We start from the raw sequence: 18,002 nt of genomic DNA, 5'->3' as shown, positions 1-18,002 counted from the left end.
TCAGTCGCTCAGTTGTGTCTGACTTTTTGCGACCCCATGAATCGCAGAATACCAGGCCTCCCTGTCCATTACCAACTCCCGGAGTTCACCCAGACTCAAGTCCATTGAGTCAGTGATGCCATCCAGTCATCTCATTCTCTGTCATCCCCTTCTCCTCCTGCCCCCAATCCCTCCGAGCATCAGTCTTTTCCAATGAGTCAACTCTTGCTTGTTCTTAGATAAAGTAATTAATTTGAACATCCCTGTCTCCAGAATGCTTGCTGTGTAAGTAATAAACAGTGTTATTATTTAAGTCATTTTATAAGATATTGTGAAAATACACCTCTTTTTGCTGCCATTAAGGCAGTTATGTCAAGAAAGAGTTAGAATGTCAAACATTATATCCAATCTCTTTAAAATTTTCCCTTGATATGATGGATATATATTATTGAGAGAGATATAATGTTAAATTTCTGAAATTTTCTAGAATCCATTGCCTCAAGGCTTGACTACCTTAATGAAAATAAAAGTTGATAATATATTTTTATAATTTCTTTAGATCCATAGACACGTGCTAATATTGAATAAGTTAGAGTTTTCACTTATCAAAATAAAAACTGCAAATACAAAACTCATAAAATATTTTTTTATAAATTTAAGATTATTTTGAAAGATGTTCTAATTTAACTGTTAACATTATTGCATGGCTTCTCTGGTGGTTCAGATGGTAAAGAATCTGCTTGCAATGTGGGAGACCCAGGTTTGATCCCTGGATCAAGAAGACCCTCTGGAGAAGGGAATGGCTACCCACTCCAGTATTCTTGCCGGGAGAAATCCAAGGACAAAGGAGCCTGGCGGGCTATAGTCACAAAGAGTTGGATATGACTAAGCAACTAACACTGTTATTGCATAGTTCAAGGAATTTTAGAACAAAAAGAATTGCCTCTGGGTAAGTAGAATAGGTTTCTATAGAAACGTTCGAGACTATAAAATTGGGTTCCTTTAAGTCCAAGAAAAAAAAAAAAACATTTAAAGTGTTCTTTTTCATACTTACAAATATAGTTAGCCTGATTTTCTTGTGTTTATGGCAAGGTCCATTATGCTAAGGAATAGAACCATTTGTTATAGACTTTATATTATGGTTTAAGTCTCTTAAAGATAAAATAGACATTATTTAAATTTTAATAAAATATAGTTAACATCATTAAACATTCTCATTAAAACCAAATAAAATATGAAATACTTTAAGGGAAGCACTCAATATCATAATATTAATAAACAGGCAATAACATCTAGAAATCTAATTACTATTCTAAATGAAGTTTGAGAAACTTTGGTTAAGGAGATGCCGAAGAGTAGAGCCAAGATTTTACTTTGAAAATATTCTGATTCAATCTCCTTATCAATTATTAGTGTGTTCAGATTTTTCATTTCTTCATGAGTTGATCTTGGTAGGTTATAGGTAACTAGAAATTTATTCATTTCTTCTATGTTATTCAATGTGTTGGTGTCTCTTATAAGTCTCTGTGATCCACGTGTCTTCATTCTGAATCTCAAGCAGAAGGAACAATGGCTCCCTGAGGTATGCTTTTCACCTGGCAAGCTTGAGAGAGCTAAAAAAAAATTTACATATATTTTAAAGTTTCAGCTAGAATTATACAACCATATTCCTATAGTCTACATGGCCAAGCCCATGTAACTAGCAGTAGGCATTGTAGCATCACATAATTATAACATAAATAGGAAGTAAAGAGTTATGGATAATTACCTACCTGTCACAGATACTTCTTCTTTGCTTCCAAAGGGAACCAAGCACGTTTATTACAGCATTCTTATGGGCCTTAGCTGAGATTATCCTAACATTGCAATGCTCCTTTATCCAAGGCCTCACACATCAAAAAGTATCATTCTAATGTTTTCCCTTTCATAAGAATATAATCCAAAACTGTGACTCTTACAGAAGTGATAACAAGATTACTTAAATGACCAACTTCACAAACAATATTTTCTCTCCCTTTTTAAAATAACTTTGAAGTTAATATTTTGCCACAAGAATTAACCCAAACCTAATTTAGATTTTGACGTTTTATGTAGTGTTATAAAAACTCTTAGTAAAAGGGCCTCTGAAATACTGAATCTTAGGTAGTGATTATTCTAGTCTCTAAATCTTCCTCATGCAGATCATCTCTGTAAAAACAGTTACAAAAAAAAATTTACCGAAATATTTCAGTGCAAAAAAAATTTACCAAAATATTTCAGTGCATATATATTATATAAACTAAGAAACATTTGTTAAAAACTGTGGCCTAAAAAATTAATTAACTATACATGTATGAAAATGTATTTTTAGAAATATATTATAGGCCTTACTAAAATCTTTAAATTGCCTTAACCTCCACATGTTATGTTCAGAACAAAGGTATACCGCAGAAAGGAAGATTTATCTTTATCTATACCTACAGATAGATATAGGCCAGTAGACATCACTGATCTGGCCCTATTCTTGTTTTACAGTGTTTATGGAGTTTTCTCATTTATCCTGTAATATCTTTCAAAATGTTTTCAAAAATGCTTTTATTCAATATATATATATCAAAGTGAGGGAGAAGCATCCCACATGTACTGTTTCCTCTGGATATAACGTCTTGTATCAAAGAACAATTTCAGAGACTATGTTTATTATCTTGTTTTTTCAAAGATGGAATAGAATTTCAAGCTAATATGTTTGAAATATAAGCTTAACAGACTCATAGCTAAAGCCAAATGCATTACGATATATTGCAACCAAAGGACAAGTCTGATATAAATTCTTGTGGACTTTATTTTCCTTAGTAAAAACTATTCTATAACTTTTCAAAGGCTTTAAAATTTGTAGGAAATTACACATGCAGAAATATTAAAGGACATTATTATCAAAAAACCTTTTTCTCCTCCATTTTAGCCAATATTTGGTTTCTATGAAGAAAGAAACCACTCACGTTTGTACTGAGAAATTCTATTTCAAAAACCAACATAAGAAGGTTATTTTTTTTTTTTTTCAAGAAGTACAATTGGAGTGATTTAGTATAACTGTATGATAATGGTTGAAGAGGATGCTGCTGCTGCTTCTAAGTCACTTCAGTCATGTCCAACTCTGTGCGACCCCATAGACAGCAGCCCACCAGGCTCCCCCGTCCCTGGGATTCTCCAGGCAAGAACACTGGAGTGGGTTGCCATTTCTTTCTCCAATGCATGAAAGTGAAAAGTGAAAGTGAAGTCGCCCAGTCGTATCCGACTCTTAGTGACCCCATGGACTGCAGCCTACCAGGCTCCTCCATCCATAGGATTTTCCAGGCAAGAGTACTGGAGTGGGGTGCCATTGCCTTCTCCATGAAGAGGATGAAAAGTGGTCAAATATAATATATTATATTTGGTGGGGACAAATGAAAGATAAAGTTTGTAAAAAAATAAAATTTTGCAATATGTATACAAGACAATAAATATAGTAGAAAAACCTAGGGAGTGAGTTAAGGATTGTCTATACATTGACAGCACCTTCTTTTTGAAAATAGATTACTTAAAGCAGAGTTTCCAAAGAATAGATAGGAGAGATAAGAGAGACTTCCTCAGTGCAAAGGAATAGAGGAAAATAATAGAATGGGAAAGACGATAGATCTTTTCAAGAAAATTAGAGATACCAAGGGAATATTTCATGGAAAGATGGGAGCAATAAAGAGAGAAACAGTATGGACCTAACAGAAACAGAAGATATTAATAAAAAGTGGCAAGAATATACAGAAGAACTGTACAAAAAGGATATTAATAATCCAGATAACCACGATGGTGTGATCACTCACCTAGAGTCAGACATCCTGGAATGCGAAGTCAAGTGGGCCCTAGGAAGAATCACTACAAATAAAGCAAGTGGAGGTGATAGAATTCCAGTTGAGCTAATTCAAACCTGAAAGATGATGCTGTGAAATTGCTGCACTAAATATGCCAGCATATATGGAAAACTCAGCAATGGGCGCAGGACTGGAAAGCTCAGTTGTCATTCCAATCCCAAAGAAAGGCAATGCCACAGAATGTTCAAATACCGCACAATTGCACTCACCTCACACACTAGCAAAGTAATGCTCAAAATTCTCCAAGCCAGGCTTCAAAAGTACACGAACTATGAACTTACAGATGTTAAAGCTGGATCTATAAAAGGCAGAGGAATCAGAAATCAAATTGCTGGCATCCATTGGATCATTGAAACAGCAAGAGAGTTCCAGAAAAACATCTACTTCTGCTTTATTGACTATGTGAAAGCCTTTGACTGTGTGGATCACAAAAAACGGGAAAATTCTGAAAGAGATGGGAATACCAGACCACCTGACCTGCCTCCTGAGAAATCTGTATGCAGGTAAAGAAGTAACAGTTAGAACTGGACATGGAACAACAGACTGGTTCCAAATTAGGAAAGAAGTATGTCAAGGCTGAATATTGTCACCCTGTTTATTTAACTTCTATGCAGAGTACAGTATGCGAAATACCAGACTGGGTGAAGCACAAGCTGGGATCAAAATTGCCAGGAGAAATATCAATAATTTCACATATGCAGATGAACCACCATATGGCAGAAAGTGAAGAAGAACTAAAGAGCTTCTTAATGAAAGTGAAAGAGAAGAGTGAAAATTTGGCTTAAAACTCAACATTCAGAAAACGAAGATCATGGTATCTGGTCCCATCACCTCATGACAGATAGATGGGGAAACAGTGGAAAAAGTGGCAGACTATTTTCTTGGGTTCAAAAATCACTGCAGATGGTTACTCCAGCCATAAAATTAAAAGATGCTTGCTCCTTGGAAGGAAAGCTATGATGAACCTAGACAGCATATAAAAAAGCAGACATTACATTGCCAAAAATGATCCATCTAGTCAAAGCTATGTTTTTTCCAGTAGTTATTTATGGATGTTTGGGTTGGACTATAAAGAAAGCTGAGTGCTGAAGAATTGATACTTTTGAACTGTGGTGTTGGAGAAGATCTTGAGAGTCCCTTGGATTGCAAGGAGATTCAACCAGTTCATCCTGAAGGAAATCAGTCCTGAATATTCATTGAAGAATTGATGCTGAAGCTGAAACTCCAATACTTTGTCCACCTGATGCAATAAACTTCCTCAATAGAAAAAACCCTGATGCTGGGAAAGATTGAAGACAGGAGGAGAAGGGAACGACAGAGGATGAGATGGTTGAATGGCATCACTGACTCAGTGGACATGAGTAATCTCTGATAGTTGGTGATGGACAGGGAAACCTGGCATGCTGCATTCCAGGGGGTCGCAAAGAGTCAGACAGGACTGAGCAACTGAACTGAATACATCTTTCTCCAGGAAACTGTACTTTCACTAAAACACTTTCCAGAAGTGCTTGTTTTCTTTTCCCTGTCTCTCTCTAGCTACTTCTTTTCAACATCTTTGGATGGATGCTTGATGTGTCATGATGGTTAATATTACAAATTTTCTCTTTTTATGTTGGGATTCTAACTCCATATCCATTTCCATGGCTTTGTCAATATGCTGATGTGTTCCAAAGTTCTATCCTAAAACTGTCTCACCAGAACTCCAGATTCATATGTTCAACGTTCTTTCCACCAACTTTATATGGATACTTGATAGGCACTCCAATCCTGCTCATAAAAGTATTCCTATATCTGTTGAACATAATTATTGTTAGCTATATGCTTTCATACAACCATATTTCTTATCTTATATACATATTTTTCTATCCTTAACTGATAATTTAATCAATTGCTATTTTCTTAGTATATATTTTAAGCACTTGAAACAATAATAGTTACATAATTGGTGATTATTTGTAAAATGAACTAATGAATTTACCAATCACTTATTATGAAAACAAATTAAATTCACATTATATTTATTGAAAGTCACAATGAAAATGAAAATTTAGGAAACTATCAACTGTTTAGACTATATTACTGTTAAATATAGTGTCTACTTTTAAAAAAAGTTTATATTAGAATTTACCTTCTAAATTACATTTAGAATTATGATTGTGGTAGTTTCCAGAAAAATGTTTATCAATATGTAATCATTTTATGTGTGTCAAGTAGAAAAACATATAAAGGACAGCAAACATATTGATGGGTAATTGAATTTAGAAATAATAGGCATTTTGGATTAAATAAATTGAAAGTTCAGTGCCATGAAATAACCTCCCAAAATCATATATAAAAATATTATGACAAAGAACAAACAGGAATCCAGGTAATTTATTACTAAACGCAATGGTTTATTAAGCCTAATGGTTTATAAAACCTTATGGTTTGTGGAAATAATCCCATCATTACATGTTGATTATAAAACAATATAGATAAGGGTAATTTTTTTAATACCTAGAAAGTAAAGTGTACTAGAACTCTACTGAAGACCTTGGCAGAGACTTATATGCCCACACATATATCCCTTCAGCTGTTCCTCCTTAATAACAATAACACTGTGCTGTTGGTTGTGTTAGCTTTCCAAGTTGATAGACTAGAGTTCTCAGTCTCCTCTGCCACTAGCTGTAAACTTCGATTGATTCTGACTGCAAGCAGAAGTTGTTTAGTGGGAGTTGTAATGAGTGAGTGAGTGAAGTCGCTCAGTCATGTTTGACTCTTTGCAACCCCATGAACTATAGCCTACCAGGCTCCTCCATCCATGGGATTTTCCAGGCAAGAGTATACAGCCTCATCACCCACCTTAACTTCACCTCTGCTTCCTCAAACGCAGAGGGAGGGATATAAGTTTCAAGTGTTATCTAGGACCTTGCAATGACTTTGAAATTAAAAGCCACTTGCTAAGACAAAGCAGAGGACAGCTAGAACCTATGTCCCTGATGATTTTGAGAATCATCCTACCTGCCCAACTTGAGAATTCTTTCACATGAAAGCTAAAGTTTCATCTTATTTAAGCTGGAACATTTTGAGTTTCTTTTTATAGGTGGCTGATCTAATTGATCTAGGATACTTTAAATCATGTAAGTGAGTAAGTGATACATATTTGTTAGAAAGGAAGGCTTCTGCTCTGAAGAATTAATTACAAATCTTTTGAGAGTGTGTCCAGAGTATTTTCCAACTTTGTTTTTATTTCACATTTATTTAATGTTCTCACATGTGGAATAATTTCTCATCCTTTTAGAAGAATCTTACAAAGAAGGTTATTTACAGTTCTGGGTCCTGGAGTATGGTCTTTACATTTGTGTCCTAAATATCTGGTAAATGTTATTGTAGCAATTTTTGATAAAGATGGGGAAGTCATTAAGAAAAGAGACAAGAATGAATCTTAATATTTCGAACATTCTTTCAGGATACTTAGATTCCATGCTCAGCGTCTGCCTGATTCACTCAATTTCTCTATACACAGACACCTTTCTTTTCTTATTTTCATGTTGTTTCCTTGCTTTCGACTTTTAGTTTAGAAAGACGGCTTAATTTTCACCTTGATGAACTACCTGTGGGCATTTATTTGTCTTATTTTAACATAACTTCACATGATCAAACAAGTGTTCTCCCCTACTGTGTCTTTACATAAACAATCTAGATGACAGTGCAAATAACACCACAGTGTTCCATACCAGATGGAATGAGATAACTTATTGAATAGAAACAAGAACATTGAAAGTGAATACACACACAAAGCAGAAAACTTTTTCTTCCCAACTAGTATTTAAAATAGCAAACCTGCTTTATGATTATTGAATATATGACTTCATACAAATAACAAAAATCACATTACCTGATGTATCTCCTGCTATTCCTATTATGGAAAAGGGGAAATAAATTTAGTTCCAGTATCACTTTTCTTATCTTAAAAGAGTTATAAGTTTTTCTGAGAGCCATGAAAATCACAAACAAGTTTATTTACATTCATTATATAAACATGTATACATATGATATCATGCATTGATATTAATCTACTAAACACTTAATTTTGCTTCTATAGTTTAGTAACTATTGTTAAGTTCATTCAGGCAGGTTGTGAGTATTGTGAGAACAAAAATATTGGGGTATACAGTAAAGCAACTAGAGAAATTAACTCCTCACAATTCACCTTTCTTTCAACAAATATTCTTTATATACCTATGTGCTGGGTGCTGTGCTTCGTCCCTCAGTTCTGTCTGAACCTTTGTAACCCCATGGACTGTAGCCCAGCAAGCTTCTCTGTCCATGAGATTCTCCAGACAAGAATACTAGAGTGAATTGTCATGCCCTCCTCCAGGGAGGAGGCTCAAACCCAGGAATCAAACCTGTGTCTCCTGCATTGCAGGTGGATTCTTTACCAGCTGAGCTTTCAGGAAAGCCCTGGAGAAGAGAGTAACTGTAGCAAATGAGAAGATCAAGAATTCAATGCAAATGTAAACATAGAGGTGTAAGTAGACACCAGAAAGTAGATCAAGGATTCAATTTTTTTTTACGAATGAACAGTGATTACATTGAATTTAATAGAATTTCAAGTGTCAAGGTATATCAGTTGACTCTGTTTATAGTTATAATATGTTGATACTGAAATACACTAAAAGACAATAATATAAGGTTGAAACATTCTTATATTGTTTATATTAGAAATAATTTCAAAACCTCAAAAAGTTACTCTCACATTATTCTCAATAAGCTCTACAAATGATCTATTTACTGATTATTAAGATGTATGTCACAATATGTTTCTCATGATGCCTTTTGACTTTAGGTGCTTGCAGAAGTCAGTTTTTTAGTTTCAAAAGACATGAAGATTAAACTCAATTATATCAACTTTAAAAATACTGGTACAAGTAGCGAATATTGAATTACTACTTACAAAGTGCCAAGATATAAGCAAAGTGCTTTTTAAATTTTTAGCTCTTTCATTTCTCACCACATTCTTAGGCAGCAATTATCATAATTAACCTCATTCACAGGTAAAACAGGCTGAATGAAATGAAGCAATCTGTCTTTATATTACGGGAGTGCAAGAGAGCTTTGTTAAAACCAGTGTGCTAAGCATATCATCTCTATGATAGATTATCATCATTCCAGGGGATTGAGATAGACAGAACAGGGAGAATTATCTGTGCAAGATTCATCCTGATATAGTGGGAAATCTGTGCAGCAAAAATGACCTTAATAATTTTATAATATTTATCTTATCAATATAAATAAAATTCAAACTGTTATTGATTCACATGTCTGAATCAACCTTTGCTAAAAATGAAGAGCATAACTGAAATGATCTCATCTAGAGATATGTCAAGGTCTAAGGGAAATGATTTTTAAGGTTTTAGCTCTTTCTGTTCTCACTACATTCTTAGGTAATTTTTATAATTAGCCTCATTCACAGGTAAAATGCATAGACTTTTCAGGGCTCTAGAGAATATTGCAAAGTAGATTTCAGATATAATAAAATGTTAACACAAAAACACCCCCAAAACACATTTTACATATGAGATGCAATTGAAATTCTATAAAAACAGATATATTGAATATGCTGCTGCTGCCGCTAAGTTGCTTCAGTTGTATCCGACTCTGTGCGACCCCATAGACTGCAGCCCACCAAGCTCCCCCGCCCCTGGGATTTTCCAGGCAAGAACACTGGAGTGTGTTGCCATTTCCTTCTCCAATGCATGAAAGTGAAAAGTGAAAGTGAAGTCACTCAGTCGTGTCCGACTCTTAGAGACCCCATGGACTGCAGCCCACCAGGCTCCTTCCTCCATGGGATTTTCCAGGCAAGAGTAATGGAGTGGGTTGCCATTGCCTTCTCCCAGTATATATATATATATGCTTTATCAAATCTCTTGGTAACATGTGCCAGGGTATATAACAAAGTTTATTAATTTTTAATTAATTTAAACAGTCTGTCCATGGCTCCCCTCCACAGCTAGGTATTCTAATAAAGTACTATTTTTATATAAAATAAGTTAAATTTAGTTGGCAAATATTATTATCCAGAGTTGAAACTCTTGTTGCAGAGTAAAATAATATATTATATATATAATATCTATTTTCTCTTTGGAAATAGCAGAAAATTACAAAAAGAAAAAAAAGGAAAAGATAAAGAAAAAAAATCAGCTATGAAAGTTTATATACACACATTTATTCATCTCCCATTTTAAAATATGTTTTAGTCTAACATCTGGAGATATCCTTCAATGGTCATAAGTTTAATGGGAAAATTATTAAATTAATATTTTCTTTCAAATTTTTTAACCATTGATATTTTGTCAGTGTTTCTCTGTGAACAAAATGTGTGTGAATTTTGTATGACACTGTCATAATCATTTAACACCAAATGTTCTTCAGATATTTACAAAGTAACCAGTTCCCACAAGATATAAAATCTGAGTATGGTGTTAATTGCTCACATTCTAGTAATCTTCAAGTCATGACATGTCAATATTTTCAAAAGTGTAAAAATGCTATTCAGTATATAGGGAGACAGGGCAGGTTTTGTTCTAACACTGCTTAACTGTTTATAAGTATTCACATATTTTTGTGGTTTAGTCGCTCACCCATGTCCTGGTCTTTACAACCCCATGGACTGTTGCACACCAGGCTTCCCCTGTCCTTCACCATCTCCTGGAGTTTGCTCAAACCAGCTGGCATTATTGGTAAAGAATCTGCCTGCTAATGCAGGAGATGTAAGAGATGCTGGTTCGATCCTGGGTCAGAAAGATCCCCTGGAGAAGGAAATGGCAACCCACTCCAGTATTCATGCCTGGAGAATACCATTGACAGAGGAGCCAGACTAGCTACAGTTCACAAAGAGTCAGACACGACTGAAGACTTAGCACATACGTATTCTCCTGAGTCACTGATGCCATCCAACCACCTCATCCACTGTTGTCCCTTTATCTTCCTGCCTTCAATCTTTCCCAGCCTTGGGGTCTTTGCTAAAGAGTCAGCTCTTTGCATCATGTGGCCCAATATGGGAGTTTCATCTTCAGCATCAGTCCTACAAATGAATATTCAGGGTTGGTCTCCTTTTGGGTTGACTGGTTTGATCTCTTTGCAGTCCAAGGGATTCTCAAGAGTCTTCTCCAACACCACAGTTCAAAAGCATCAATTCTTTTGGTGTTCAGCCATCTTTATGATACAACTCTCCAAAATGCAGTACCTGGATGCAATCTCAAAAATGACAGAATGATCTCTGTTTGTTTCCAAGGCAAACCATTCAATATCACAGTAATTCAAGTCTATGCCCCAACCAGTAATGCTGAAGAAGCTGAAGTTGAACGGTTCTATGAAGACCTACAAGACCTTCTAGAACTAACACCCAAAAAAGATATCCTTTTCATTATAGGGGACTGGAATGCAAAAGTAGGAAGTCAAGAAACACCTGGAGTAACAGGTAAATTTGGTCTTGGAGTACAGAATAAAGCAGGACAAGGCTAATAGAGTTCTGCCAATAGAACACACTGGTCATAGCAAACACCCTCTTCACACAACACAAGAGAAGACTCTACACATGAACATCACCAGTTCAGTTCAGTCGCTCAGTCGTGTCCAGCTCTTTGCAGCCCCATGGACTGGAGCACGCCAGGCCTCCCTGTCCATCACCAACTCCTGGAGTTGACTCAAACTCATGTCCATTGAGTCAGTGATGCCATCCAACCGTCTCATCCTGTCGTCCCCTTCTTTTCTTGCTTTCAATCTTTCCCAGTATCAAGGTCTTTTCCAGTGAGTCAGCTCTTCGCATCAGGTAGCCAAAGTATTGGAGTTTCAGCTTCATATATATATGTATAATTATATATATACACACAATTATATATATACAATAGAATATATATTTTATATATCATATAAAATATATAAATATAAAATATATTATATTATATATAATTATATATACTTTATGTACTTTAAATATAATTTTAAATACATATGATTTAGATATAAATAATTATATATATACCTTATAATATAATTATATATATAATTTTATTGCACTTTGTTCATTATGCTTTATGGATATTTGTTTTTTATGCATTTAATATTTGTGGCAATTCTTCATGAAAGTACTAGTTGCTCAGTTGTGTCCGACTCTTTACCACCCTATGGGCTGTAATCTGCAAGGCTTCTTTGTCCAAGGGATTCTTCAGGCAACAATACTGGAGTGGGTTACCATTCCCTTCTCCAGGGAATCTTCCCCACTCAGGGTTGGAACCTGGGTTTCCTGCATTGCAGATGGATTCTTTACCATCTGAGCCACAGTGGAAGCCCCAATTCTGCATAGATTAAATCTATTGGGGCCATTTTTCCAACAGCATTTTCTCACATTCTGTCTCTGTGTCACATTTTGGTAATTTTTTAAATATTTTGTTTTATTATTTTTATTATGGTGATCTTTAATTACTGATAGTTGATGTTATTACTGCTACTTTAAGACTCAATGATGATTAGCATTTTTTAACAATAAAGTATTTTTAAATTAAAGTAAGTAAATTATGTTTTAGACATGATGATGTTGCACAATTGATAGACCATAGTATCTTGTAAACATAAGTTTTATATGCACTCTGAAACCAAAAATCTTTGTGATTCACTTTATTGTGATTCACTTTATTGAGGTGGTTTGAAACCAAACTTTAGAAATTCTGTAAAATTAAATTACAGCTACTCCTATGAATGAAGTATTTTAAAAATATAAATTATATTTAACAACTATTACTTTGCTGGTAAGAAGCTAAATTTTAAATAAAAAGTATATTGACAAAATAAATTTAAAATATTGATTTATATTAAATATAGCAATCTATTTTAATGTACAATTATGCTACATATGCATTAAGTTGGTACTTAAACATCCCTGTGGAAGTCCATTATTTTACTTTTTTTTTGGATTTAATATAGGCTATAGTGATGCTAAAGCTGAAACTCCAGTACTTTGGCCACCTCATGCGAAGAGCTGACTCATTGGAAAGACTCTGATGCTGGGAGGGATTGGGGGCAAGAGGAGAAGGGGACAACAGAGGATGAGATGGCTAGATGGCATCACTGACTCAATGGACATGAGTCTCAGTGAACTCCGGGAGTTGGTGATGGACAGGGAGGCCTGGCGTGCTGTGATTCATGGGGTCGCAAAGTGTTGGACATGACTCAGCGACTGATCTGATCTGACAGTAATTTATTCATATGCTTTCATATTTTCTCTTCATCTCCAAATAAATCCTATAATAGCTCTCTAGTTTTTGTGGGACACATGAACAGCTACTCTTTGTGTGGTTTTTTCTGGATGGGGAGAAAATAAAATTACTCCTGAATTTGTATTTCCAAAGGCATGCTTTGTACAATGCTTTCTGTATGTGACTTATTTATCTCATCTTTTAAAAAACTCATCCTTGCACACTTCCTCAACATGCTGCAAAATCCCCAGTTTCTTTCTGTATTCAAGATATGAAGCTACCAAGTACTAGTTTGTTCTCTGTATCTGTGTCTGCCTCTTTTTTTGCTATATTCACTAGTTTGATGCATTTTTTAGATCTCACATATAAGTGATACCATATAATATTTGTCTTTCTCTTACTGACTCATTTCACTTAGCACAGTACCCTCTAAGTCCATTCAAGTTGCTACAAATGGGAAAAAAATGTTATTTTTATGGTCAAATGGTATTCCAATGTATATATATTTACCATATCTTCTTTATCCATTCATTTGTTGGTGAACACTTAGGTTGATTTCATATTTTGACAGTTATAACTAATGCTACCATAAACATTGAGGTGCATGTATCTTTTTGAATTAGTAATTTTGTAGTAGTATTTCTGAATAAGCATTCAGATATATATCCAGGAGTAGAATTACTGAGTTGTATGGTAGTTATAGTTTTACTTTTTTGTGTAAACACCATACTGCTTTTTAAAGTGGTTTTATCAGTTTACATTCCCACCAACAGTGAAGGAAAATTTCCTTTGTGTTCCCTAGTGATGAGTTCCCAGTTTGACAAGGGGGTAATATAGAAGTGAAGGAATAGAAGGTATAAACTAGTAGGCTACATGGATGTATTGTACCACTTGGTGAATATAGCAAATATTTGCAATAACTGTAAATAGAGAGTAAAGTTTAAAATTATACAAAAATTAAAAGAAAAATTTAATGAGGTTACTTCATATCTTTACAGCAATATATGACAGTTACTTCTTTGCACATTTAAACCTTTTTTTTATTTTCTATTCTATTTTCTTTTCTATTTCTAGAAAAGATTGAAATGTTTTCTCTTAAATATTCTTCAAATTTAAGAAATAGTAAAATCATTTATAAAAGCAATTTTACTATGTTTTACACTTGATAGAAGGGGCTGTCTTGTCCATAATTGCCAACAATATCCTTTGAAATTAAATTCCTTTGACTTTATTTCAGTCTTTAGTCACATCTGAGCATCTAGAAGGTAAACACCTCTTGCACTTTGCAATGACTGTATTTTTCACCTGAAGAGCTTACTTGCATCATTTAATTATTCCTCATAGAAGCATGAGTGTATTTATGAATAGCTAGTTATCACTTTTATTTGATGAACATAAGGGAAACCTGTTTAGCTTCCTTATAGTACAACTGAAAGAGGAACATATATAAGAAAAGGTTAGTAAGACATAATGCCATTTTCATTTGCTTTTTCATGCTTTTTTTTTTTTAATTTCACTAAATTAAATAACCTCAGTAGTTGCTCAAAAAAAAGCTACACCTTTACTAGATTGCAATTGATGTTACTTCCACCTGAATGCCCCTGGCCTCACCAGCAATGAGGATGAAGTTAGAACTTTAGTAGCCAGATTGGCTTCTTTCAAACTACCTATGGAGACAAGCAAACACAAAGGCTCTAATAGTTAAAAAGATACTAGTATAACAACAGATAAACCTATCAAAATGTAGAGTGATGGGAACAAATATTAAATTTTAGGAAGTGAGAGAAAAGGAGACATGGGGTCCTTTTTTCTGTTCCTGGTTACAATGTAAGATCCCTGGATTCAGAGTTGTAAGTTATATTTGATAACTTACTGAATATATTTCAGCCCTACTTTTCTCATCTTAGTACTAAAGAAAATAACCATATTCATGCAATACAATTTTCAAAATGATAAAACTTAACCTCATATGTGAAGGTAATTAATAATTTGTTCTACACAAATTCAGCCTATAATTAATATAGATATTTATGTAGTGTTATAAATAGCCTCTATCCTCATTGTCCAGAGAAGATATCTATAAAATCACCTGAAACACAACAGAGACATTAAAATTAATTTAAAAGGTATTTAGCATGTAGTCACATTCATTCCCTTAAGGCTGTTTGATTAATTCCTGTGTGCCACATATCACTCTTTAAAATAATGAAATTTTCTTACCTACCTTCTGAGAATTCACTGACAAAGAGATGATTTATTCTTTGGCTTTGCAATTTAGTGTTTATTAAATTTCCTGTTATTGAGTGGATTCTGGATGCCTCTTAGTTTTAGACATGAAACATGCACAGCTTTTTTTAAATAAGGGGTAAGCAGATTTCTCAGGTGTCCAAATGATGAAGTGAATGAAACACCAGAAGATATCAGTCAGATTATATCTCAAATTTTTGCAAGTATTTCAAACCACACGAGCTCGTAAAAAGAATTCTACTCTCACCTACAGACCAACATTTTCTCAGGAGAAAGACAAATTCCAATAAAAGAGCTACTAAGTCACATTGTCCAGTAACAATCATGTGATTTTCTGTGGCAGAACACAAGTTATGTATGAAGCAGTGAAAAGAAGTTATTGATATGATGTACCTAGCTTTTTATTGGTCACAAAGAAAATATCCATATCTGTGGTATCAAAACATAAAACTGGAAATAGACATATAAAGTACATATATATGAAAATGGAGAGTATAAATAGTTTTACGCAGAAATATTAAATCTACTATAGATAACGTCCTTCTAGTAAGATTCACTTCAGCTCGGTTCAGTTGCTCATTCATGTCCGACTCTTTGTGACCCCATGAGTCGCAGCACACCAGGCCTCCCTGTCCATCACCAACTCCCAGAATTTACTCAAACTCATGTCCATCGAGTTGGTGATGCCATCCAGCCGTCTCATCCTCTGTCGTCCCCTTCTCCTCCTGCCCACAATCTCTCCCGGCATCAGAGTCTTTTCCAATGAGTCAACTGTTCTCATGAGGTGGCCAAAGTACTAGAGTTTCAGCTTTAGCATCAGTCCTTCCAATGAACACCCAGGACCGATCTTCTTTAGAATGGACTGGTTGGATCTCCTTGCAGTCCAAGGGACTCTCAAGAGTCTTCTCCAACACCACAATTCAAAAGCATCAATTCTTCGGCACTCAGCTTTCTTCACAGTCCAACTCTCACATCCATAGATGACAACTGGAAAAACCATAGCCTTGACTAGACAGACCTTTGTTGGCAAAGTAATGTCTCTGCTTTTGAATATGCTATCTAGGTTGGTCATGACTTTCCTTCCAAGGGGAAAGTGTCTTTCAATTTCATGGCTGTAGTCACCATCTGCAGTGATTTTGGAGTCCCAAAAAATAAAGTCTGACACTGTTTCCACTGTTTCCCCATCTATTTCCCATGAAGTGATGGGACCAGATGCCATGAAATTCGTTTTCTGAATGTTGAGCTTTAAGCCAGATTTTTCACTCTCCTCTTTTACTTTCAACAAGAGGCTTTTTAGTTCCTCTTCACTTTCTGCCATAAGAGTGGTGTCATCTGCATATCTGAGGTTATTGATATTTCTCCCAGCAATCTTGATTCCAGCTTGTGCTTCTTCCAGCCCAGCGTTTCTCATGATGTACTCTGCATAAAAGTTAAATAAGCTGGGTAACAATATACAGCCTTGAAGTAGTCCTTTTCCTATTTGGAACCAGTCTGTTGTTCCATGTCCAGTTCTAACTGTTACTTCCTGTCCTGCATATAGGTTTCTCAAGAGGCAGGTCAGGTGGTAGTATTGGAAAATCAAATCATAAGACATTTAATTTATTGTAAGCAATCTGGTATGGCAGTCTATAGTAAGAAAAGCGTGTATATAGAAGGTGAAAATGGGTATTTATTAGCAACTAAATAATGAAAGATAGCAATTATTACTCTTAAGAAATATTTGGACTGTTAATATGGTGACTATTAATATGGTGACTACAAAAGAGACAAAAAGTCAGGAAGAAACACAGAATAGAAAATATGCATACATTTCTATGAGTCAGTTTTAGACTATACTTTGCTTTTTAACATCTTTAATGCAATTAGGCAAAAATAAATTTGTGCCTGTTCAGAAATGGTATCAATCCTCAGTTTTAAGAGCATTGACATAATGGTGATAATTCATTGAGCATGTGGAAAACAGAATATGAATTAGAACAGAATCTTGAAATCACATATAGAAGTTTAAAAACAAATGTCAATAAAATCCTTGTAGAAATTAGGATCAAAATAATAGGAGAAATAATTAGAAGCATTCAATATTATGGATGAAAAAGCAGAAGTTTTAAGATTGTTCAGGGAACAAAATGCACCAATCTTAAATTAGCTGTAGATAAGGAAGAGGATGTTGGCTATGGCAAACAGTTAGGAAAGAATAGAGGTGCTTCCCTGGTGCCTCAGACAGTAAAAGAATCTGCCTGCAATACAGCAGATCAGGGTTTGTGCCCTGAGTTGGGAAGTTCCCCTGGAGAAGGAAATGGCAATCCATTCCAGTATTCTTGCCTGGCGAATTCCATGGAAAAAGCAGCCTTGAGAGGCTACAGTCCATGAGATCACAAACAGTTGGACATGACTGACCAACTAACACACACACACATACACACACACACACACACGTACATGCACAGTGAGTTTAGAGCAGTGAATATAGTGACTAAATGGCATGTGAAAAAGTAAAGGGGTAAATGGAGACTTTTTCCTTTGTTTTGTAAGTTTGAAGCAGAAGTTAAAGACATTATTTGTGTTTAAATCAGAATGGAGAAAAGCTTTTCACCACACAACTGACTAAACTTGATTGTATCCAAGGGAAATAAGTAAGTTAAAAATGCAAAATTGA

Source organism: Bos mutus, chromosome 20, assembly GCF_027580195.1.
Source record: "Bos mutus isolate GX-2022 chromosome 20, NWIPB_WYAK_1.1, whole genome shotgun sequence".
Classification (NCBI taxonomy): Eukaryota; Metazoa; Chordata; class Mammalia; order Artiodactyla; family Bovidae; genus Bos; species Bos mutus.
Note: the sequence above shows the minus strand (reverse complement) of the source record.